Consider the following 24971-nt stretch of genomic DNA (forward strand, 5'->3'; position numbering starts at 1 on the left):
TATAGAACATTAAAAAAATTAAAATAGGGATGGGTGAATTATGGTTTCATCCATGTTTTTTGCAAGTAGGATAAATTCCACTGATCAAACTTGCATAGGTTTTTCTGAAAGTTGATTCTACCATTTATATATAAACATTTTGTCCGCATTTCTCTCCCTAGTAATGTCAAATCTCTTCATGTTAGCACAATAAAAGGCATTGTTGCTTTATTCTCATTTTGTACAGATTTCCCCTAATATGGAACATTCTCATTGTGACTATTTGCAACATTCGTGCAACTGTTTGTTTATTCCTTTATTCCTTGTTTGTGTGATTTATGTATCACCCATTTTGTCTATATATATATTTTTAGAATATACTGTATACTGCACAAGTCCAAAAGAGGGTGTGTAAATATTTACAGACCCCTCACATTCTGGACATAAACTGTTTGAACGCCTTCCCTCAAAACGACGGTATAGAGCACTGCACAACTAGACACAAGAACAGTTTTTCCCCAAACGCCATCACTCTGCTAAACAAATAATTCCCTCAACACTGTCCAACTATTTACAAAGTCTGCATTACTATCACTATTAACCTTCTCATCACTCCTTATCACCCATCCCCTCCCACTTGTGACTGTTTGACTGTAACCTTGTCGCTTGTACGATTTATAGTGACTGTTTCCTAGTATGATTTGATGGCTTCTTGTACCCTATGACTATCATTAAGTGTTGTACCTGATGATTCTTGACTCTTGATGAATGTCTCTTTTCTTTTATGTGCACTGAGAGTATTTGCACCAAGACAAATTCCTTGTGTGTCCATTCACACTTGGCCAATAAATAAGAGAATGGAATGGAATGGAATGGAATGGAATAGAATAGAATAGAATAGAATAGAATAGAATAGAATAGAATAGAATAGAATAGAATAGAATAGAATAGAATTATTTATTGGCCAAGTGTGAATGGACTTGGGTGAGAAGTGAAATGTCTTCAAAGAAAAACAAAGGAAGCCCAGTTGCCTCTTGGAAAACACTTTTGGGACAACCAGGGCCTGGATGACCGAGAATCTCCATAGATAAGTTAGATCAAGTTTTATGAAAAATAGATCGGTGTCTGCAAAGGCAACCGAGTCTCAAGCAATGCTTCTCTTCCTTCCTTTCTACAGCCAACAAAAGCTGATTTCTACACTTAGTTCAGGAGGCCGCGGAGGGCATCACCCGAGTATTAAGACTTTGTCAGTTGATCTTCTTTCGGCCCCTTAGTTATTGCATCCCTGTGCCACTCCCTATTTTGCAGTTTCAGCCTTGAGCCAAAAAAATTCTGGCTCAAAGACGAACAGGATTGTGGGCCGAACCAGCTGGAGCTACTGTGTGGTTCTAATAAACCACCAATGCAACGTTGCTAGATTCAGTCTTCTCGGGAATTCAGCCACAGACAAGCAGAAAAGGACGCTGGTCAGGGACCAGGCTCAGCCCCGTGAGCTGGACCAGCCAATACAGGTAACCCTCAACTTATGACTGTCATGGAACCTGTCCGTCATGATCGTAAGGCAGGATGGTCTGATAAAAGGTCACCAGTGTGACCAATCCCATTTTTTATTTTACGGTGGTTGTTAAACAAATGCCACAGTTGTGAAGTGGTTGCCACCGTCTTGAAGCAAACGCCATGGCTGTCAGGCTTGTCCTGATTTGAGCCTTTGGGAAAGAAAGACCCTCAACTCCGTTTTTAAAGTGAAAGGTTTCCTTTTACTAATGGTGGCAGCCTAAGCGAAGCTGGATCTGAATAGTCCCGTGCAAAGCCTGCCTTTTCTCCACTTCCCTGGTCCTTCCTCCTGACAGTCTGTCAGCATCCGGTGATATTTGAATTAGATGTTTTGGGAATGGAACTGAAGTTTGGTGGAGTTTCGCATTCCATTCTCACAGCTCCATCAAGGATCTCTTCCAGACTGACACCTCTGGTTCCTGTCACCCTCCCTCCTCTCACCCCAATATCTCCACCCACCCATTTCGGCAGGATGCCAGCAGAGGGAAGCATGCTGGAAATGGCAGACCTGACCACTGGAGGGGATTCTGGGAAGTTTTCAGGAAAGGAGGCCGGGAGAAGAAGGTCCTGCCCCCGCGGGGATCTTCCCATCTTGAGCTGGACAAAACGGTCCCACGGCTGTTCTCCAACTCCAGAAGCAAAGCGGTGGAACGTTTCGCGGCCAAGGGCTCGACCCTTAATGTAAAAACCCCTTTTCCTTTCAAGCCTGCTTCACTTTGAACGCTGCTACCCCTCCTCCTGCCCTTTCATGGCGTCTCATCGATCTTTCTTACTGCCGTTTAGATTTTTCTTAGCTGCTCTGGGAGCTTTAAAGATGGGAGTAGATTTCAAACCAATAATTCATAAATCAACTTGCAGTTTGAACGGTTCATGAGCATTTCCTCCTGGCGCTCCTCAGCCCTTTGGGAGGAAAAAGAAAACCCCCAGGGCAGCTAACATTTCAGCTGCTATAAAACTAGTAGAAGAGGTCAGGAAAATACCGTACGGTGTTAAAACTTTGCTGTTCCGACTTAAAATGCACTTATGGGCCTTTCCTCACTTGAACCTAACGGCAACGTCAACATGCCTTGGCGATTTTGGCAATGTCTTTTGCAATGTCTTCATAAAATTAGAACATAAACTATCGGAGTTGAAAGAGAGCTTGGAAGTCTTCTAACCCAACTCCCTACTCAAACAGGAGACCCTCTTACATTCCAGAGAAGTGGGTGTCCAATCTCTCCTTGAAAGCCTCCAGAGATGGCATCCCAAACCATTTCTGAAGGCAAACTGGCTTATTGTTCTCACTGTCGGGAAAATTTCTCCTTAGCTTCCTGATGCCGTCCATTTTTTGGTGCCCATCCAGGAATAAAGAAGCAGGAAGTGACCGCTGGGTGGTCAGCTGGAAGGTGGTTATTGGAGACCCAAGTATTGGGCCACAGGGTGAGCTTCCATCCTCACCCCAGCTCCTGCCAATCTAGCAGTTCGAAAGCATGCAAATGCCAGTAGGGAAATAGATACTACTTCAGCGGGAAGGTAACAGCCTTTTGTCTATAGCGGAAGTCTCCAAACTTGGCCACTTTAAGACTTGTGGACTTCAACTCCCAGAATTCTCCAGCCAGCTATTGGGGACCCTGGTCTGTAGCCATGCTGGCCATCTAACTATGGAAAATGTCTTCTGACAAGGTTGTCAAAATTGACTTCCTCAACTGTTTTTCTTATATGTATCCATGTATTCATAACTATGTTTTTACTTATACCTATTATCTTGTAAGCAATTGACAAAATAAATAAATATAAATATAAAGAAATAAACTAAGAATCTAGGGTTAAACACAACTGGGCCTGGGAAACCTTTAGCTTTTTTAAAAATCATCCTTACGGGCACAAATGCTAATGTAAAACTTCTGTTTCAATCTGATATGTTCCGATTTAGCCCTCAATTATTTTAGACTTTGTCATTCATTAGCAAATGAACTGGGCAAGACTGAGGACCAAAGGAGAAGGATCTGGGTCAGCAAGAGGCAGAATGGGACAAGTCACCATGGCCAACTCACCACGGTCAAGTCGCTATGGCCAACTCATTGTGAGACCACTTGCCACGGCCAACCTGCCACAGGACAATTCACTGCTGGACAATTCAACAATTCAATTTAATTATTCAAAATAATTTAAAAAATATTTTAACTTTTGTCGTTCATTTGTCATTTTTCCCCTCCTTTTGTCATCTGCACCTTTATAACTGCCTGGTTTGGTTCTGCAACCCAATTAGACAGACACAGACTCCAGAGAGTAATTAGGACTGCAGAAAAAACAATTACTACCAACCTGCCTTCAATCAAGGATCTGTATACTGCACTGAGTCAAAAAGAGGGCTGTGAAAATATCTACAGATCCCTCACATCCCAGACATGAACTGTTTCACCTCCTTCCCTCAAAACAACGCTATATAGAGCCCTGCACACCAGAACAACTAGACACAAGGACAGTTTCTTCCCAAACACCATCACTCCGCTAAACAAATAATTCCCTCTACACTGTCCAACTATTTATAAAGTTTGCATTACTATTAATCCCCTGTAACCTTGTTGCTTGTATCCTAACGATTTTTATTGACTTTCCTAGTATTTGATTGCTTATTGTACCCTATGATTATTATTAAGTGTTGTACCTTATGATTCTTGACTCTTGATGAATGTATCTTTTCTTTTATGTACATTGAGAGCATTTGCACCAAGATAAATTCTATTCTATTCTCTATTTTCTTCTTCCTCCTCCTCCTCTTCTTCTCTTGACTCTTGACAAATGTATCTTTTCTTTTATGGACACTGAGAGCTTTTGCACCAAGACAAATTCCTTGTGTGTCCAATCACACTTGGCCAATAAAAGAATTCTATTCTATTCTTTGGCATCCTTTCTTCGATGATTCTATTCCACCAATGCTTCAATATTAGGGTAACTCTTGTCCTATGGCAACTTGTCTTATTGCGAGTTGGCCGTGGCAAGTTGACTAATCGAGTGTTGATCCTAGTGACTGATGGCAGTCCACTATTCTGTTGACTCAAGGATGGGAGGCAAAAATGTTGTAAAATTGGGTGGGACTACTTAACAACTGCCTTGTTTCCCAATGGAAAAACCTGTGTTCCAAGTATGTCTGTAAGTCAACTACCTGTGCTTAGAAACTACATGGAACTGGTTTGCAATTGCTCTTCTATACTCAAATCTCCTGGTGGTCTCCTGTCTAAAGATTTATAAGTTCCATCCTGGCTTTCTTCTTTTGAGATCAGCCAAGGTCAACTAAGTGTGGTCATCTGCTCAAATAGTGCTAGAAAAGCCACTGGAAGGTTTGGAGGATTTGATTTTTATAAGCTGTGGAGATCTTTAGTCCTAAGGAATGGAAAGATCGTTTGCGTTTACCTTGGATCAGGCAATTCATCTGAGCCAATGACGTAACCATGATCTTACTCCATTAATCTTCTGGATCTGTGAAACACAACGAACAATGGATTAACTCATCTAGACTGTGGTCTTGCAAAACTCACCAGGGTAAAATGTGATTGGTTAGTTTGTGGTTCAGTTTGTTCTGTAAAACATAGTTTATATGATGGCTGAAACTTGCTTTTGGCTCCGCTCCAGGCAAATTTTTCTTTTAACAAAGCACTCAGCAAAAATAGTGAAGTAAAGTTTTGGAAGAGGTTAGCTGCTGGTTTTTGTCAGATTAAAAGACGTAGAATACAACCAATAAGGAAGGCCACCAGCCTTTAAAAATAGCAACGATTGTTTCAACAAATGGTGTAAATATTGGGGGAATTCTGGAAGTTGAAGTTACCCTATCTTAAAGTTGATAAGGGTAGGCGATGAGCAGGCTGCGACCGAGGGAGGGGTCAAAGGCGTCATCAGTTTCAAATCCCTTCATGCCCACAAGAGATCTAAGTCCAGCCATCCTTAAATTCTGTTGACTTTTATCTACCACCTTGTCTGTTAGTAGCTCAGATTCTTGTAGAGAGCTTTAACATTCCGTGGTACCTTGGTACTCAACTGCTTTGAAAGTCATGAATTTGATACTCCATGTCAGGATTCCAGCAATCGCCCAGATTAAATCATGATTCTTGAGCCAAACTTCAAAAAACTTCGAAGGATTTATTAGAGGCGACATACTGGCACTGCCCTGTAGGAAGCCAACTCTGGCATATGTAAATTACACTCACCTGTGACCCTGTTTCCCCCCCCCCCAGGTGTCTTATAAACCAGATTCTCCAATTGAGCACGTTCACAGGCTGGGTGTCATCAATCACATTCTCCAATTATGGGCTGGGTGTCATCATTCACGTTCTTCAATTAAATACATTTGTGGGCAAAAGCTCTGGTATTTTAGTTACAATCTTTTAAAGATAAAGAGTTGGAATGTACTTTCGCTTTCACAAACTGCTGCACTGCTCTTCCAAATTTCCTTCCTCTCCCACCCCGTTTTTTAATGGCAATGACTAAAACAGGCATAGAAGTGTTTTATGCGTTGACACCCCACGTATTTTGACGTGAAAATGTTGTCCTGGTACTCGTCATTGGTTTGGTACAGGTAATCCTTGACTTACAGCAGTTCATCTAGTGACTGTTCAAAGTTACAACAGGACTGGAAAAAAGTGGTTGTTTTTCACACGTATGACCACTGCAGCATCCCCACAGTCACGTGCTTTTCATTCGGTATGCTTGACCACCGTGCTCATATTTATGGAAGGTTGCAATGTCCCACAGGGTCACGTGAACGCCTTTTGCGACCTTCTGACAAGCGAAGTCAATGGGGAAGCCAGATTCACTGAACAACCACGTCACCAATTTAACAACGGCAGATATTCACTTAACAACGGTGGCAAGGAAAGTCGTAAAATGGGGCAAAACTCAGAAAGCAAAACTCCCAGAAGAAGGGTCTTCTCCGTGGGAGCTCCTTCCCTCTGGAATATCATGGCCCCCCACTCTAGCACTCTTCCAAAAGGCGCTGAAGAAGACCTGGTTCTGCCAGCCGGCCTGGGGAACCCAGAGAGGGATGGAGCCCCTCAAATGGCTCGTGTGATCTGCTGTCATTGGGGCAGAGGGTGGGAGTTGGGTTTTTTCTCTCCCCCCACCCAAAAATTTTTTTTTGTTCTATTGTACTTTACTAATTTATTTGATTCTTTTAGTTAGTTATTATTGTTCTTTATTTTTATTTTATTTATTTTATTTTATTTTTTGTTTTAAATATGGTTTTACATTGTCTAAGCCACCTCGAGTCGCCCTGGGCCAACAGATGGCAATATAAATTAAATAAATAAAACTCCCTTAACAAATTTCTCACTTAGCAGCATCACTTCTGGGCTCAATTACGGTCATAAGTTGAGGACCGTCTGTACACAATACACAAGCCAGAAGTTATCGGTGTTGGCTAGCTATAATAATTCACTATATTATTACTTATCGGGAGAAATTTGTTGGCTACTCACTGTTTTTTGGGTACTCATTGTACTCCCGGAAGCAATTAAGGTTGAGAACTGAAGTACCACTGTACAATAAACATATATCTTCATTTGAACTGTACGGACTCTTGATTCCCTGGGCTTGGCACCGAGGTCGGGCCTGCGTTAGAAGAAGGAGGATGAACCTTCACCCCATGCGCAGTAATCTTATTTCGGAATTAAGAAAACAAATTCCACCCCGTTTGTTATTTGGTGCCCTCTGGGTCTTTTGGAGGGGAGGAAGAGGAGGGAAAAATCTTCAGCTTGAAATGCCAGGGGGGGAAATCCCATAAAATGCCCCGTCGCTGGAGGTGAGGAAACCAGAGGAAAAGATGGAATAAACCCGTCATGCTTTCAAGCCGCTCTCTTTCTGCCCTGTTAATCAGGCTGCAGGATGAAAGGGAAGATTATTTTTAATTACAGGTGTGGGAGGCCTGACAGGAGGGATGAAGGCTCTCCGGATTCAGAGCCATCTTGATTCGCCACAAAACCAACAGACAGACTCAGTAGCATCCAAGCAGCAGCCATTCCTTGCATGTTGGGGTTCACACACACCCCCCCTCTTCTCAGTTAAATGCAGAGGGGCATTTTGAAGAACAGAACGGATGCTCAATTCTCACCTTCAATTGCTCATTTTTAGTGGCAGCTCACTTTGAATAAAATATGGAGGGCAAGGGCATAGAACAATGGGGTTGAAAGGGAGCTTGAAGGTCTTCTAGTCCAACCCCCTGCCAAGGCAGGGATGACTCGGAGCATGGTGCAAAGGCAACACAGTCAAATAAGCAAGAAGTGTCCCTTTAGTATCTCCACCTCTTCTTTGTGGCGGACTTCAAATATTGGAACCCTGGGGAAGGAAAAGGAAGCGAAGGGATCTCTTATTCTATGATTACACAAGCTCACTTTTTTTCTATTATCCACCTTCTTCCAAGCATCAAAACCACACGTCATCAGCGCATTCTTTCTTTTTCATGCAAAAAGCCTGTAGAGGGTTTCCCGTCAGCCGTAGATAGCCTAATTCAGTGATAGCAAAACTTTTCAGCACCAAGTGCCCAAACTGGAACATGCGTGTGCTTCAGAGCGCCAGAAACTGAAGACCAGCTGGCTGGCGCACGCATGCGCACCGGCCAGCTGGTTTTGGGGTTTCTGGCATTCTGGCATGCGCAAAGACCAGCTGGCCAGCAACACATGTGTGCGACGGAAACCAGAAGAGCGGCTGGCAATGGCAGGCTGTTCTGTTCCATTCCATTCCTGCGTGCCACCTCTGGCGTGTGTGCCATAGGTTCGCCATCACGGGCCTAATCAATTTCAGAAAGCCAACCATTGGTGGCTTATTCCACAAACCATGGCCTGGGGAACTTTGCAAATTAGACTAAGGAAAACTTGCATCATCACCCCAGGCTGCTTTATACTCATTTTGCTTAGCAGCAGAAATTCTGGTCCAGCTGTGATCATCAGTCAAGGACGACCTGAATTAGTTCTGGGGGGGAATTCCATTTTTTTCATTTTCTCAAAATCACTTTCTTTTGTCATCAATCACGTCCTCCATTTTTGTCCCGCTGCAAAGGAAGAAGCCATATTGAACTGGACACAAAGCCAGATGTTCTGGTATTGTTCCAGGTGGTTCCTCACCTTCCACAGCTCATTAAATCCATAGTTTTGGTGGTAGCAGCGCCTCAGATAGAAGGTCCATACAGAGAGTGGTACTGTGTGTGTGTATGTATGTGTGTGTGTGGGGGGGGTGTTTGTCATGTTTATGTAGTATATTTTGGAGGTGGCAACTGTTTGAGAGCTGTATAAAATTTCATTTGACTATATGCCGATTAGTGTGCATTGAAAGTGTCAATAAAGTTATTATTCTATTCTATTCTGTTCTGTTCTGTTCTGTTCTGTTCTGTATTCTACTCTCTTCTGCTTCTATTCTATTCTATTCTATTCTATTCTATTCTATTCTATTCTATTCTATTCTATTCCTATTCTATTCTATTCTATTCTATTCTATTCTATATTCTATTCTATTCTACCATTTATATATAAACATTTTGTTCAGAAGTCTGCATTTCTCTCCCTAGTAATGTCAAATCTCTTCATGTTAGCACAATAAAAGGCATTGTTGCATTATTCTCATTTTGTACAGATTTCCCCTAATATGGAACATTCTCATTGTGACTATTTGCAACATTCGGGCAACTGCTTGTTTATTCGTTTATTCCTTGTTTGTGTGATTTATGTGTCACCCATTTTGTCTATATATATTTTTTAGAATATACTGTATACTGCACAAGTCAAAAGGAGGTCTGTGTAAATAGTTACAGACCCCTCACATTCTGGACATAAACTGTTTGAACGCCTTCCCTCAAAATGAGGCTATAGAGCACTGCACAACTAGACACAAGGACAGTTTTTCCCCAAACGCCATCACTCTGCTAAACAAATAATTCCCTCAGCACTGTCCAACTATTTACAAAATCTGCATTACTATTACTATTAACCTTCTCATCACTCCTTATCACCCATCCCCTCCCACTTGTGACTGTTTGACTGTAACCTTGTCGCTTGTACGATTTATAGTGACTGTTTCCTAGTATGATTTGATGGCTTCTTGTACCTTATGACTATCATTAAGTGTTGTATCTGATGATTCTTGACTCTTGCCGAATGTCTCTTTTCTTTTATGTGCACTGAGAGTATTTGCACCAAGACAAATTCCTTGTGGGTCCAATCACACTTGGCCAATAAAGAAGTCTATTCTATTCTATTCCATTCCATTCCATTTTTTTTTTGCTCTTTGGTGTAGACTCCGGAGAGTAGCCAAAAAACGTACAACGAAACCATCTCTGGAGTGCGTGTAAACCATTGCCCTGCGTTGGAGGGGAGGGAATTCCCACCCTTTGTGTGTTAAACTGCGCAAAGGACTGGAGCAGCTCCTCATCGGAGGGAAGGCAGCGCAGTTTCTTCCCTGGCTCCCGGAAAGAAATTTAAATCACAGCAATTGTTTAGAAACCGGACAGGGAGGAAACCCAGTTAAGAAACAGACCAGCATTGGTGCTATGAATAGATGTGGGTATCTGCATACTTTTGTATTTATTTATTTTCTCATGTTTATGTAGTGGATATTGGAGGTGGTGACCCACTGAGAGCTGCATAGAATGAAATTTCATTTTAATGTATGCCGATTAGTGTACATTTAAAGTGACAACAGAGTTATTCTAAGCCTCAGTCATTAACGCGTCTTCTGATCAAATCCTGGCTGAGTTTGCAGCCCCAGAGCTCTCTTCTTTTCCTCCCCTTGTAATTTCTCTTATGGCTTGGCAAGTAGCTCGGAGGGGTGATTGTTCTCCAGCTGTGGTGCCAGTTGTGCGCTCTGATGAGCTTTGCACCGGGGCTGGTGGCAACCTGGGAGATAATGAGGACTGGCACTGCTCCCTGTCTGAAGCTGGTTTGACGGGCTGGGCATATCCACGGGCAGGCAGCACCCACTGCTCCGCCATGCCAGTTTTTAAGGAATCCTTTGAATGTTCTCCTGACCTTCACCTGAAGTTCTCTGCAGGCATCCAGCCTTCCTACGCATTAAGGAGGCTTCGGAGACAAAAGAATTCGGAACGGATTTCCCTCTACTGGATGGGAAGAGGATTGTACTGGATGTCAGAGAAAAATATCCAGAGTGAACTTTCCAGAAAGCTGGATGCCACTGAACAAAGTTGGAAGGGGATTTTTTTATGCATTTCCCCAGAAGGAGAAATTTTCCCAGGACAGGAATTCTCCTTTCAGGAAGTCCTCAACTTATGACAACAGCTGGGACAGAATTTCTGTTGCTATGCAAGATGGTGGTTGAGTTGCGCCCAATTTAATGCCCTTTTTTTTTTCCTACGGTTGTCAAGCGGATCGTTATGGTTGTTAAGTGAATCATACAGTCATTAAGTGAATCTGGCTTCCCCATTGCCTTTGTTTGTTGGAAACCAGCTGGCAAAGTTGTGAATCCCATGGTCCCAGAATACTGTAAATATATGCCGGTTGCCAAGCATCCAAATTTTGATGATGTGACAGTGGGGAATGCTGTGACAGTCATAAGTGCGAGGACCAGTTGTAAGTCCCGTTTTTCAATGTGATTGCAACTTTGTTCACTAAACAAATGGTTCCAAATTAAGAACTGCCTGTAGTCCTATTGTTTTTATTTTGAGTTCAGACCTCTGAATCCAGGGGAAAGATTTTTAAGGTGAATGTTAAAAAGCACCATTCATTACTTAATTAGTTAGTTAGAGTTAGAATTCTTTTATTGGCCAAGTGGGGTTGGACACACAAGGAATTCGTCTTGGTGCAAATGCTGTCAGTGTACTTAAAAGAAAAGTTACATTCGTCAAGAGTCAAGAATCATCAGGTACAACACTTAATGATAGTCATAGGGTACAATCAGCAATCAAATTCATGGATGTTTTATTTCACGAAGTCATTCAAACACCTTTTAACACTTGAGAACAATTAACCAGTGGAAGAGCTTTCCTTCAGAAGTTGCGGGTGCTCCAAACGTGATGGTTTTGAAGAAGAGACTGGTCAACGATTTGTCTGAAATGGTATAGAGTCTCCTGCATGAGCAGGGGTTAGACTAGAGGACCTCCAAGGTCCCTTCCGATTCTGATATTCTGTGAAATGGAAAGTAAAAACAACAGATGAACCCTGAGCCTTCTTATGTCTATTCCAATTCCATCGTATAAGCTGCTCTGACTTGAACCCATTGATAATGTTGCAAATTCGCCACAAGCAGGAATAAGAACGGGCGAGGAAGTCCCCAAAACATATGCAAGCTTTGGAGTTCTTCATGATTCTTCATCGGGCCAGAAGCTATAAAGAAGTGGAGATAAGGAAACAGCAAAGTCCCCAAAAAACTAGGCCAGATGTAAACTATTTCTTTTTAAGTTCAAAGATGACGTTGGCGACAGAATGAAATGTCAGTGCTGGCATCAGACGATGCCTACTTGCCAAGGACACAGGAAATGGTGTCCCCTTCCCATCTGTGAAAACAGGAAGTCCATAATCCCTGCACTGAGAGGGTTTACGATAGCCGGCAAATATCTCACAGAAGGAAGCCAAGAACTGTTTTCTCCTTATTCCAGAGTTCAGGGCACAAAACCATGGATTTAAATGACAGGAAAACAGATTCCAGTACAATGGTAGAAAAAAAAAAAACATCTTAGGAGGCCAGTCAGTTGCCCAAATGAAGCCCTTCACTTAGAGAGCTCTCTGCCCAGGATAATTCGTTTCCTATTTCAGAATAGAACTGGAAGGGACCTTAGAGGTCTTCTACTCCAACCCTGCTGCTGTATATAGGAGATCGGACAAGTGGCTGGAGTCTCTTCTTAAAAACCTCCCGTGAATTGAACACCCACAATTTCTGAAGGCCCTTCCACCGGTTGACTGTTCTCATGGTTAAGGTAGTTTCTCCTCAATTCAAGGCTCCTTTTCTCCTCGATCGGTTTCCATCCGTTGCTTCTTGTCTTGCCTTCTGGTTCTTTGTAAAATTTAGTACGTTGAGCAGGTCTTTCGCCCTAAACAGCCTTCGGTGTTTTCTTTAACCAGAATAAGTCTCTCTCCCCTGCCTTTCTGGTCCTGGAAATGTAATATTTGCTTCCTTATTTGGGAATGAGGCCAGAGCCCTGGAATTCTCTATTTCTTTCCTGGATGAAGGATGGGGTGGAATAGATACCTCCCTCGTGCAGCAATCAAGCAAACGGAAACATCCTTTCAATCTCATGCGCAAGGAGAACATGGCCATCCCAACGGGGCTGCCCAAGTGGAGAAAGGCTGGCAGGGAAAACCCCGCTTTGAAAGAAAGCAGCCTTGAATGTCGTTGGACAGAGCACCAGCGCTGCATTCTTGGAGAATTAAATAAGCAAGAGAAATAATTGCAAATTGATCAGGACGCCCTGGGCTTCTTCTCCCTCTTTGGAACCCTTTGCAATTCCCGGCCTTGTTGACGGCCACCAGAGGAGGTCTTGAGGAATGACGGAACACAGAACAGGCCCCGGAGTTTGCATACTTCGAAGCGTTTGAGAGAAAATAGATGAAGGAGGAGGGACCCCTTGCATCACACACTGGCAGCACGCGTGGCAGGATGAGGGGAGATTTCATTTGGCCAACCTCTGGCTCCTGGTGGAGAATGTGATATATGCTCCATGCAGGAGTGGCAAAATCCCCTCACACCGCAAGGCCATAAGCAGATCACTGTTGCTAATGTTATTATTTGTATTCGGAGGGTAATAAGAATGATTATGCATTACGTGTAAGGGGTTGTGATTGACAGTATATGTTGCGTTTTGAATCTTCACTTCCACATAGCTTCCAAAGGAAACTCCAGGAACACATCTATGAACAGAGGAGGAGGAGGAGGAGGAGGAGGAGAAGAAGAAGAAGAAGAAGAAGAAGAAGAAGAAGAAGAAGAAGAAGAAGAAGAAGAAGAAGAAGAAGAAGAAGAAGAAGAAGAAGAAGAAGAAGAAGAAGAAGAGGAAGAGGAGGAGGAGATGATGGAGTAAGAGCAAGAAGAAGAGGAGGAGGAGGAGGAGGAGGAGGAGGAGGAGGAGGAGAAGAAGAAGAAGAAGAAGAAGAAGAAGAAGAAGAAGAAGAAGAAGAAGAAGAAGAAGAAGAAGAAGAAGAAGAAGAAGAAGAAGGCACTGATGATGTTAAAATGTTAACATTTCATTGTTAACATTTCATTATCAAGCTTAGAGCACCAAAAAAAAAAAATCTTGGGTAAAGATTTTTGATGCTCTAAGCTGGATTGTTCGCTTGGAGACATTAGAAAACAATCCAGATGGAGTAATATTTTCCAGTCATGGATTTTGATGGACATGAAACAGATCTGTGTGGGTGGAAGGCAGATAGTTAAATTAATATTCTATCCAGGGCTTCCCCCCAAAAAAAACTTTAGAAAAATTCGGATCCTCTCAACAAGATGGAGGATTGCAGAATGAAGAAACGGAGGAAAAGAAATGGAAAGAGAATTGCTCCTCCTTTTGAAATACGGGGAGGGGGGTACTTCTCCCCAACTTTTCCTAGACCGCGCACAAGGAAGTCCCGCTAGGGAGGAATGGCTGAACACCCCCAGCAGAGCACATTGAAATATGCACATCTGCACAGTTGATTTTTGAATTGTGTGTGTGTGCCCGCGCGCGCGTGTGGAATTGTTTCACACTAGCCTGGTTTTCCCTTGTTTGCACGGCATCAGGCGAAAGAGAACAGCTGTGTCTTTGCTCAGGGTATTCTCCAAATGGGGTTGTCCGCCTCTTTCCCATTTCCAGGCTTAATGGTCCTTGGATTAGATTTGAACCAAGGAAGCACATCCACCGCAGTGCGCTAAATCTTTGTCAGGCAACTGTGAGCCTGCCTTTATTTTAAGGAAATGAGGCCGGCTGGGAATTAATTCAGGTCAACACCAATGTGCCAGCGAAACGGCGAAGTCTATTTTTAGAGCAATTACAGAGGAGAGCCGGGCTGAAGAGGGGAGCAGCCAAAGGCTCTCCCATGACCCATCCATCCCCAAAATGGTGCCTTTGCGTTTTGATGCGCGCTCTGCTCCACGCAGGAGCCAAGGAAGGAAGGAAGGAAGGAAGGAAGAGAAGGAAGGGAGAATTCCCTTCTCCCCGGTTAATGGGCAGGTCCTTTGGTGCGCTCTTTTCACAGTTTCTCCCTAATATTGACACAACAAAAGTTGCACAATTGCTTCGAAGATTGGCGAAGAGAGAAAGCTGAAAAAAATAAGCAGGAGAGACCTCTGCCTGGCTCAGCCTTCTTCCACAGACACATACGTTCCTCTTTCCATGTGGCACAATGGAAGTCTGTGGGATGAACCACACAGGTATTTTGTGGTTTGTAATGCGATCCTCTTCCTCCTCCTCCTCCTCCTCCCCACACCACTTTCTCCTTCTTTTTAAACCACCTTTATTTTCCCAGGAACTTGGCACCATGAATGCTGAGAGGATTTGGGTACATAGAAACTCAATACATGTCAAAACATTTAAAAGAAGGAGAACGTTTTGTTCTCGAAGACACCTTTCTCTCATAACTCTCTGCAGGTAGAATCTTTTACGGGTCATCCTAGACTTACAACCACAATTGTGGTTACTAAGTGAAACACTTATTCAGTGAGTTTTGCCCCATTTTACAGCCTTTCAGAGGTGAGAGAGATACCAGGCAATTGCCGCCTTTTTCACCAGCATCTCTTGTGGCCACCAGAACAACATTTCGGATAAACGATTGTCCAATCTCTTAAATTCTCATTCCATTAAATTAAAATTGTAAAGGCATCCAATAGAATTAAGGTATATCCCGTCCTTCTGATCCTGAAGTCCTGTCAACTATCGGAGATCACCAGGCTGAGCCTGAGGGAGGGGTCAAACGCACCATCAGTTTGGAGTCTCTACAGTCCAGACACCCCTCCTTCGAACGGCCACTAAACAAGCTGTTGTAAGCTGAGGACTACCTGTATGGCATTGCAGGGAAGAATATTTGCCCGTGCCAACTTTAAAAGACCTTTATATTTACGGCCAGGTTTCAGGGTGCCATCGCAACGAGGGAAGGAAAACAGCCCGGGCTGCATAAGCCTTACTAATTTTATTTTTTCCCCTTTCAAAGCACAAGGGAAGAAGGAGAGGCTCCATTCGGCCCCAAATTCAAGGAAGGATGATAGGAACAAATAGCTCAAATTGTGCTTCATTTCCCCACCCTTATGTCCTCCCCCCCCCCCAAAAAATATCAAAATTCACCACTTATTGACCAAGGCAGAGATTGTTTGGCCGCCCACATCAGAATTCAGGATCAGCTGACAGGATTGTACTTCCTTCAACTGGCGCCCACAAAGGGGACTTCTAGGCTGAAGGCCAAGAAGAATTTCTCAACAAAGATTGGAATAATGGGAGTCTCAGAAAGATTTTGGCACAGGCTGGAATGACACTTCGGCCAAAGCTAAACACCCATTTAGCTGGTTTCCGCCTCGTCCTTGCTTCGCCCCCTCATTTCTTGGGGTCTTTCTGCTCTGGGCAAAGTGGGCAGCCGTCCAAGCAAAACTGAAGCCGTTCACTGTTGTTGTTTCCTTAAAAAATGTTATTTCCTAAACTATCTTGAGATGCTTCGACATATTCAACCCATAAATGGGTTGAATAACTCCGTCTAGTTGGACGCAGATACGGGTAATCCTTGACTTACAACCACAATTGTGAGAGAGGGACTAGCCCAAAGTCACCCAGTCAGCTTTCCTTTCACAAATACAACTAGTCCTCAACTTACAACAATTCGTTTAGTTGAAAATTACAATGGCACTAAAAAAAAAAAAAAGTGACTTAATGACCGTTTTCCACACTTTTGTGACTGTTGCAGCCTCCCCCAGGGTCAAAATTCAGACAGTTGGCAACTGGCTCATATCTATGAGGTTTGTGGTGTCACACCCTTGTTAGGTGGATCTGGCTTCCCCATTGACTTTGCTGGTCAGGTGGTCGTAAAACGAGGATCACATGAACTTGGGACACCACAACCATCATAGATATGAGCCAGTTGCCAACCGTCTGAATTTTGACCCTGGGGAGGCTGCAACAGTCACAAAAGTGTGGAAAACGGACATTAAGTCACTTTTTTTTAGTGCCATTGTAACTTTTGATGGTCACTAAATGAATTGTTGTCAGTCGAGGGCTCTCTCTCTCTCTCTCTCTCTCCCTCCCTCCCTCCCTCCCTCTCTCTCTCTCTCTCTCCAGAACAGAGTTGGAGACGGTATCCTGCGATCCCGAATAAAGAACGATCGATCGGTAGGAAAACGGGGTGGGAGATTTTCGGGCAGACTCTTTTGTGGGGGATTTTCCCAGGGTCTCTGGTCCGCGGGATTTAAAATTATGAGTTTGGTGGTCCCTGAGGTCCAAAAGGTTGGCGACCCCTGGTCTGGATGCTGCTGCAGTCCTGTGTGAAACCCAGATGAGACACCCTGGTCTCCCTCCAAGCAATTCAGCCAAATCAAGGAAGGATGTATCTTAAGTAGCTGTCAGCTGCACCATTAACAGGGAGCTCAATTAACTGTTCTAAAATTGTAGCTTTTAAGTAAATTAAGATAGACGTTTAAATTTTGCCTGGCTGGTGAGGGAACAGAAGGACCAAGAATTAAAAGGACACAAACTTCGCTGGAAGACACCTGAATTTGTTTCATTTACTATAGCTACGTAATAATCCACAAAAAAAAAGAAAGTTATTTTTCTTTAAATGAGGCCAACAATCTCTGGAGGATTACCACATACCTCGACTTACAAGCACAATGGAGCCCAGAATTTCTGTTGCTAAGAGAGACAGTTGTGAAATGAATTTTGTCTCATTTTATGACCTTTCTTGCCACAGTTGTTAAGTGAATCACTGCAATTAAATTAGTTAATATGGTTGTTAAGTGAATCTGACCTCCCAGTTGACTTTGACAGGTTGCAAACAGATGACGTAACCCCGGGATGTTTCAACTGTCATAAATATGAGTCACTTGCCAAGGGTCTGATTTTTGATCACGTGACTAGGAGGTTGCTCCAATGGTCAGAACTGTGAAAAATAGTCATGTCACCTTTTTTTTAGGGCTGATGTAACTTTGAACGGTCACTAAATGAATTGTTGTAAGTCAAGGGCTACCTATATATACAAATATATCTTAGGAAATGTCAGAATCGCCATCTCCAGTTGTGCCTCACCTGACTTTTTGTCCTTGTGACAGGGAGAGGCATAGAGGCAGCCATTTTTGAACTGGGCAAGGCCCAGTGTGATCTTTGCAATGGTGTCCAAAACTCTACTCTAACGCAAGGAAGTGGATTGCAGGAGAGGCAACCTGGTTTAGTTTGCACTTTGCATTTCTTGGAGCCCTGGGTTTAGTTAGCAATGGTGATTCCCTAGCAGTGCTGACTGAACAGCAGAGAAACTCAGGCAAAGGGGTAAGTTACGAGCCTGATTTAAATATCTAAGAATAGGGTAGCATAGAACAGAATAAGAATGAATAGAACAGAATGCAAATTGGAACAGAACATAATTAGAGTTGGAAGGACCTCGGAGGTCATCCAGTCCAGCCCCCCTGTTTGAGCAGGCGATCCTATATCATTTCAGACAAATGGCTGTCCAGTCTCTTCTTGAAAGCCTTCAGTGATGGAGCTCCCACAATTTCTGAAGGCAAGGCATTCCACTGCTTGATTGCTCTCGCTGTAAGGCAGTTTCTCTTCAGTCCTTGGCTGATACTCTCCTTTGGTTAGTTTCCACCTATTACTTCATCTTGCCTTCAGGTGCTCTGGACCTTCTTCGCGGCAGCCCCTCAAAAATAGGTATACTGCTATCATGTCACCATTAGTCTTTCTTCTCATTAAACCAGACATACACAATCCCTGCAGCTGTTCTTCGTGGGTTTTAGCCTCCAGCCCCCTACTTGTTGTTGTTTTTCCACAAAATTTTATTGAACAAAAAGAAAAAAAAGCATTTAAAAACATTGAACGTGGTGTCATCATCCTGACACATCTAGTTGTCTTACATAGCTATTTTGGAAAATAAGTAATACATATTTATATCTTATGTAAATCAATATCAACAATTCATATATATATATATATATATATATATATATATATATATATATATATGTATATGTATATGTATATGTATATGTATATGTATATGTATATGTATATGTATATTTCTTAAGTTTTATATATATATATATATATATGATGGTATTCAGTATTTGTTATGGTATTTTTTCGTCATTATAGTTGTGCTTTTAAGTTGTAGCTTAAGTTTGGCAGAATCTCATCTGCCATCATCAGGCTTCTGTATAGACGAACACAATACAGAAGCCTGATGATGGCAGATGAGATTCTGCCAAAACGTTGCTACAACTTTAAAAGCACAACTATAATGATGTGGGAAAATACCTGAACAAAGCTGAATACCATACATACATACATACATACATACATACATACATACATACATATATAATCTTTACATCCTTATCTTATTTTAATTGAAATTTTATGTCCTTCCTTTTTCCCAACCAGTGGTAAAACTTTTCCCACACTTTGTAATATTCAGATTCATTCTAATTTTTTAATTCCAATGTTAATTTGTCCATTTCTGCACATGTCCATATCTTTTTAATTATCTCTATTTCATCTGAAATTTCCTTGAGTTTCCACTTTTGAGCATAAACTAGTCTTATAGCCGTAATCACATGGTATTATTAGGTACATCATATCTTTATTATATTTCTCTATATTAATTCCCAGTAAGAAAAATTCCGGTTTGTATTCAGGTTTGATTCCACCCATTTCCTCTAACCAGCTCTCAATTTTATGCCAGAAATCCTACAAGATTTACCATACATGATAGTACGATCCCTACGTTTCCCCTTACTCGTTCTTGTTGCTCTTCTCTGCACTCTTTCCAGGATCTCGACATCTTTTTGTATCATGGTGATTCAAACATACCTTCTTTTACTTCCCAGTTACAACCACGATCCTTCCCCCACCCCACTCCTGTGGCTTCATTCTTCAAACAGCTTCTGTTTTATCGTTTCCTAATTTGGGGCTGGTCGTGTTTCTTATCTGACCATATTTTAACTGTGGGCAACCAGCTTACAGAGATGTTTGTGTAATATAAATGTCTGTATGATTCTATAGGGTGCAGAAAACAAAAAATCAAGACTCAAAGCTCAACCTTGGAATCCAGTCCTTAAGGGGATCCCCCCCACCCCCCAAAAAATCACACTTGCGAGGTCGTGCCCAGTTTTGCTATCGCTACACTGGATGCTCATGTTTTAAAGTCTGCTTTGCTGGAGAAAATGGAGGTGCGGGGGGCTGGCTGAATGCTGAATCGTTGCCTGGGGCATTGTGTGGATGTCAGCGATACCAACTAAGCCTGAAAGTATCCGTTCATTACCAAGTGTGATTAACCAATTAATAGCTTGATTACAGACTAAATATACAGCTCTGGTTAATTGGTGCTGGTAGCCCACTGGTATCTTGCCTTAAGCCCTCTCCCAGGCTCCAAGTTAATAAATTATTGTTCACTTCCAAGGACTTCTATTTTTACACATTTACTTACACATTTTGCAAATGAGAACTGAAGCCTCGGAAGCTCCAAAAGGATAAAAGGGGAAGGATGCCAAACGGAGCTGTGAACTAATTTCTCTCGATAGTGCTACTCTCCCTCCTTTAAAAAAAAAAACAGTGCAATTGAAGGCAAACTTAACTAGTAGAAATTTAAAATATCAGCTTTGGGACTTTCAACCACTCTGGATTACAGCCATCTTTAAGCTATCGCTGACACAACGAATCAGGAAGATTGTTTTCGGGGGATGCGAGAGCTCTGCAATTAATGAGCCTTAACCCTGTTTCTTGATCAGGCAGGATCGAAGGTTTCTTACCACATGGTTAACCTGCTTAACCAAGGGAGAACATCTGGGTCACATTAAGCACTGTGGGAATGCTCACCAGCTACAGATACTGTGTGTGTGCGTTTCCTTTTCAGGACTAGAGTCCTTGCCTGCATCAAATAGACTGTCACCCGCCTAAAATGCGTGCAGCAAATATCGAAGTTGCCATAAAACTGTTGTTTTTTGGCTGTAAAGGCTCAACAGGGTGCACCCTGATAAATGTTCTGGGGCTGCCATCTTGTGGTGTCAGCCAAACCTTACAGCTTCCAAGCCGCCTTAATGCATTGCACCCCGATTTGCGTTCTCCACAAATACACTCCAGTTGTGTCTGGGGCACAACTCCTGGCTTGGGAGCTGGGCAAGTGGCGCAAAAGGCAGTCCTTCCAACCGAAAAGCAAAGGATGGGTTAAAGAAAGGAATTTGCATTCTCTACCCTGTTTCTCCAAGCGTGGCTAAGAACCAAGTTTGTAAGCATTGGTTTTTTTGTTTTCTTGAAATGCACCCTCACATTTTACACACATTAATTGGGGGGCCTATCCAACCACAGAGGTAGTTTTGTTGTGTGAAATCCCTGCCTTCTGGCATATTGGGGTTGATTATAAAAAGCATAGATAGTCCTTGACTTATTGTTATGTATATGTAAATAACGTAGTTGGGTTGACAATATATAAACTACAAATATGTTTGTAGCTTTAAGGAAAAATACTGTAATGTAATATGCTATGTTCTGGTTGGTTAATTATGCTACAAGTTGCCATAAGAGGGAGCTATAGATCATGGTTTAACTCTCTTTCTCTTTTTCACTGATGATCTCTCTTGATACTGATACTGACTGACTATGGACCGATACTGACTAACCCTGTTTATTTTGATATTCTGTTGATATTGAAGCTTATTTGTTGTATTATGGTTTGATATTTGTCTGCTGTAAAAGACATGGAACCGGTAAGAAGACTTTATAACTAGATATAAGAAGACTTTATAACTGGATATTTCTGGACTGTTAAAAATGTGTATGACATGGACTGTTTATTGGACTGTGCTATTTCTTCAAGTAAACACTAAGACAACTTGTCCAACTCTGTGTGGCTGTATATTTCTTCATAACTATTCTCATAAACCGTTGTCTGTGTGCATATCCTTTTTATACAAGGGTTACTGTACACATATCCTAACACTTATGACCAAAATTTAACCCCAAATTTGTTGCTAAGTGAGACATTTAAATGACATTTTATGACCACCCCCTTTTTTTTGCCACAGTCGTTAAGTTAGTATTGCTGATGGCTACATGAATCTGGCTTCCTTGTTGACTTTGCTTTCCAGAAAGTCGCAAGAGAGGATTATCTGGGGATACTTGCAACCATGATAAATACACACGTCAGTTGCCAAGCTTCCAAATTTTGATCATGTGACCCCGGGGAGGCTGCAAGGATTGCAAGTGTGAAAACTGGTCCTAAGTCACTTTTTTCAGTGCAGTTGTAACTTCGGCCAGTGAACAAATGCTTGGGACAGCAGAAATACTTGGGGTTTCCATATTTCTCTGCTTGGAGTTTTGTAAACAAAGAGCTAAAAATCCATTCTGGAACACCGGGCTCTTGAACTTTTCTAGACACGGCTAAAGGCCTTGAATGGGCCAGACCCATTCCTGAAAAGCCCAGCTAGCTAGAATTAAGGAAAAATTTCCTGACCTTGGGTCCCGAAACTTGGCAACTTTAAGGCTTGTGGACTTCAACTCCCAGCATAGTTGGCTGGAGAATTCTGGGAGTTGAAGTCCACAAGTCTTAAAGTTGCCAAGTTTCGCGACCTCTGTTCCCGACAGTGAGAACAATTAACCAGTGGAACAGCTTGTCTTCAGAAGTTGTGGATTTTTATGCAGCTGTGATCACAGGTGCATAAAAAGAACAGGGCTTTGGCCCCCATCTCCCACCAAAACACTCCTATTTCCAGAAATCTGCAGGCAGGAAAATCAAAACACCATACTCTGTATCACAGGTGGGCAAGTATAATCCCTTTACAACCTATGGACTTCAACTCCCAGTATTCCTGAGTCACCCATGCTGGCTCAGGAATTCTGGGAGTTGAAGTCCACGGGTCATAAAAACACCATAGGTGGCTACCCTGCTATAAGCAGAACTTTGCACTGAGTAGTTGCTTAGGCATCAGAATGGAGCGGAAGCCCATTTAGGAGGAACGAATAGGCATTAACTGATACACGCACCCAATTGCAAGTTTATTTTACGTTGCATCACGTGCTGGGATTTATTTTGGCTGCAATGCTCACCTTCATCCTGGTTCATCTCAGCGATTCCTTGGCTGCTTTGCAGAGGATGGAATATCTGTCATCTGAAACAAGAGTAGTTCTGATCCAAGAGTATCTATTTGATGTTAATCTTCTTCTGGCAACATAAACCTAAAACAGTGGCTAAAAGTTTTGCTTGGCTAATAACAGGATGCTGGTTCAAATCTCAGTAAATTCTTTCTTTTCTCCCCTTCCTCCTCCTCTTTTCCTAACTATTTGAGGGTTTTTTTCCCCCAAAGATAGAATGCAAAGCTCCAGCATTCGTTTCTCCAGACACTTGAGTGAAAATAATTATTTCTACGAAGTTTCTGCTGGATGTCAAAACAGCAGCCTCTTACATAGTAAGTAAAGCTCTTAGCCACCATGCCGTAGGGGAGATTACTAAGTTTATTAGAGTACAGACTGGCTGGGAAGAAGCTGCTTGCCGTATATATTAATTTGTCATTTTAATTTACTACCTAGGTGGAAATAAAATTAGTATATATCAATTCTAATACTCCTTTGCATGGATTTGTTTTTAGGTTTATGTGTGAGCATTTGCACACGTACTACAGGTGTAGAAACACTTCCTCTCAGGAGAGATTAGCAGTTTTCCCAGAATAGAAAATTTAGGATGGCACAGCAACAAGAGCATTGTAGCATTGGGTCATGAATGATAGAGTGCTGCAAATTGTTGCAAAGTCTTGGCAGGGTTTTCTTAAGCCTGCGTGAGCACAAGAGGAGCAGCTTCAATTTTAAATGTTTATCTCACGGGTGTTCAACCTTGTGGCAACTTTTAAGACCTCTGAGCTTCAACTCCCAAGAATTCCCCAGCCAGCATGGGGTATACATACACATTGGAGGCTCCCGATGCTTTCTGAATTAACTGAATTAATGGCAAGGTGAGCATGAAATGGAAAATAGAGAGGGGGAAAAAAAAAACTGTGGAGGTTCCAAAATAGTAAACATATTTTACTTTTGCAAGCAAGAGCTTGAAATTGTTTTGATATTTTTTGGGCTAAAGAGTACTTCTCAAAAGCGGATTGTTTCCAGTTCAAAGATTCGGCTGGATCCCCATCACAGTAGAAGAAAATCTCTACAGAAGTCAGAACCCAGCAGGATTCCAAAATGTTCAAGTGTTCCTTGAACTATCTTAATGTCATTAATAAAAGAAGAGAGGCGGGTTTTTTTGCTGAATCTCTCATCTGCTTTTTGTTACTTGGAGCAAGTGAGCAGCTTTTGACCGCTTTCCTTCGACGGGGAAGGAAGCATCCGTCAAGGGCAGTTATGGCTGGCCCCAGGAGCTGTTTTTCAACAGGCACAAACGCAGCATCTGCTAACAGGAGTTGGCGAGCAGGACCTCCGCTCTTTATTTATCAAAAGTTTTTTTTTTTTAAAAAATAAATTTTTAAAAATTAAAAAAAAACTTAACTAAAAGAAAACCGTATAGTGGGTCGGTAGGGTTTTTTTCTGTAGTCAGAGACCTTCGGCTCATACCACTGCCATTAGCAGTCACCGTAAATTTCAGGAAAGCAAGATGCAGAGGTTGCAAAAATAAGAGGGGCAGCTAATATTTGAGAAGACAGAAGTAAAATTGGAAACAATCTGGGCAGGTTAAGACAAAAAGAGACCACAGATAATAAATGTTTACAGAAGCAAAGGCAAATATTTTACTCAGGCAACTGAAACCAAACACGGGAGTGTAAGAACGGGAGTTCCAAGCTGTCGGATCTTGGAAGTGTAAACAATTATAAACTGACTATCTAGCAGCGGCAGGATAGTGGCAAACACAATCCTAGCTTAACAATGAAACTACGGCCTGCAAAGAGTGGTAGGATTCCAGGATTCCAGTCAATTTAGCATTGATGGATCCCAGCTCAGTCCTGACCAGTTACGTGTAACATGCTTTAAGGATTCAGATAATGAATTGGTTCATATGCTACAGTGGTCTCCAATCTTTCTGGCACCAGGGATTGGTTTTGCACAAGACAATTTTTTCACAGATGGGTGTGTGTGATTTTTCATGCAACCTAGATCTTGCCCATGCACAGAAGCTTGCGTGGCCTGGTTGCTAACAGGTCGCAGACTAGTACCAGCCTGCAGCTCCGAGGTTGGGGACCCCTTATATACCAAGGGCAGGAAGTTGAGGAACTAGAGACAAAATTGTTTAAATTTTATAACTGTATAAAGACTAAACCTTGATAAGACTGACAAGGAAAGGGATCTGGCAGCATTTTTCTGAGTGTTGAGAGAAACAGTTAAGAGCAGTTGGATG

General features: G+C 42.3%; 1 long non-coding RNA gene across 2 annotated transcripts in view; it reads left to right on the forward strand.

The window, feature by feature from the left end:
* The window catches only part of LOC148124709 (uncharacterized), a 529533-nt gene that overhangs the window by 474602 nt on the left and 29960 nt on the right, over window positions 1–24971 (forward strand). The gene's annotated exons all lie outside the window — the stretch shown is intronic.

Source organism: Pseudonaja textilis, chromosome 13, assembly GCF_049901715.1.
Source record: "Pseudonaja textilis isolate UNSWEBS1 chromosome 13, rPseTex1.2, whole genome shotgun sequence".
Lineage (NCBI taxonomy): Eukaryota > Metazoa > Chordata > Lepidosauria > Squamata > Elapidae > Pseudonaja > Pseudonaja textilis.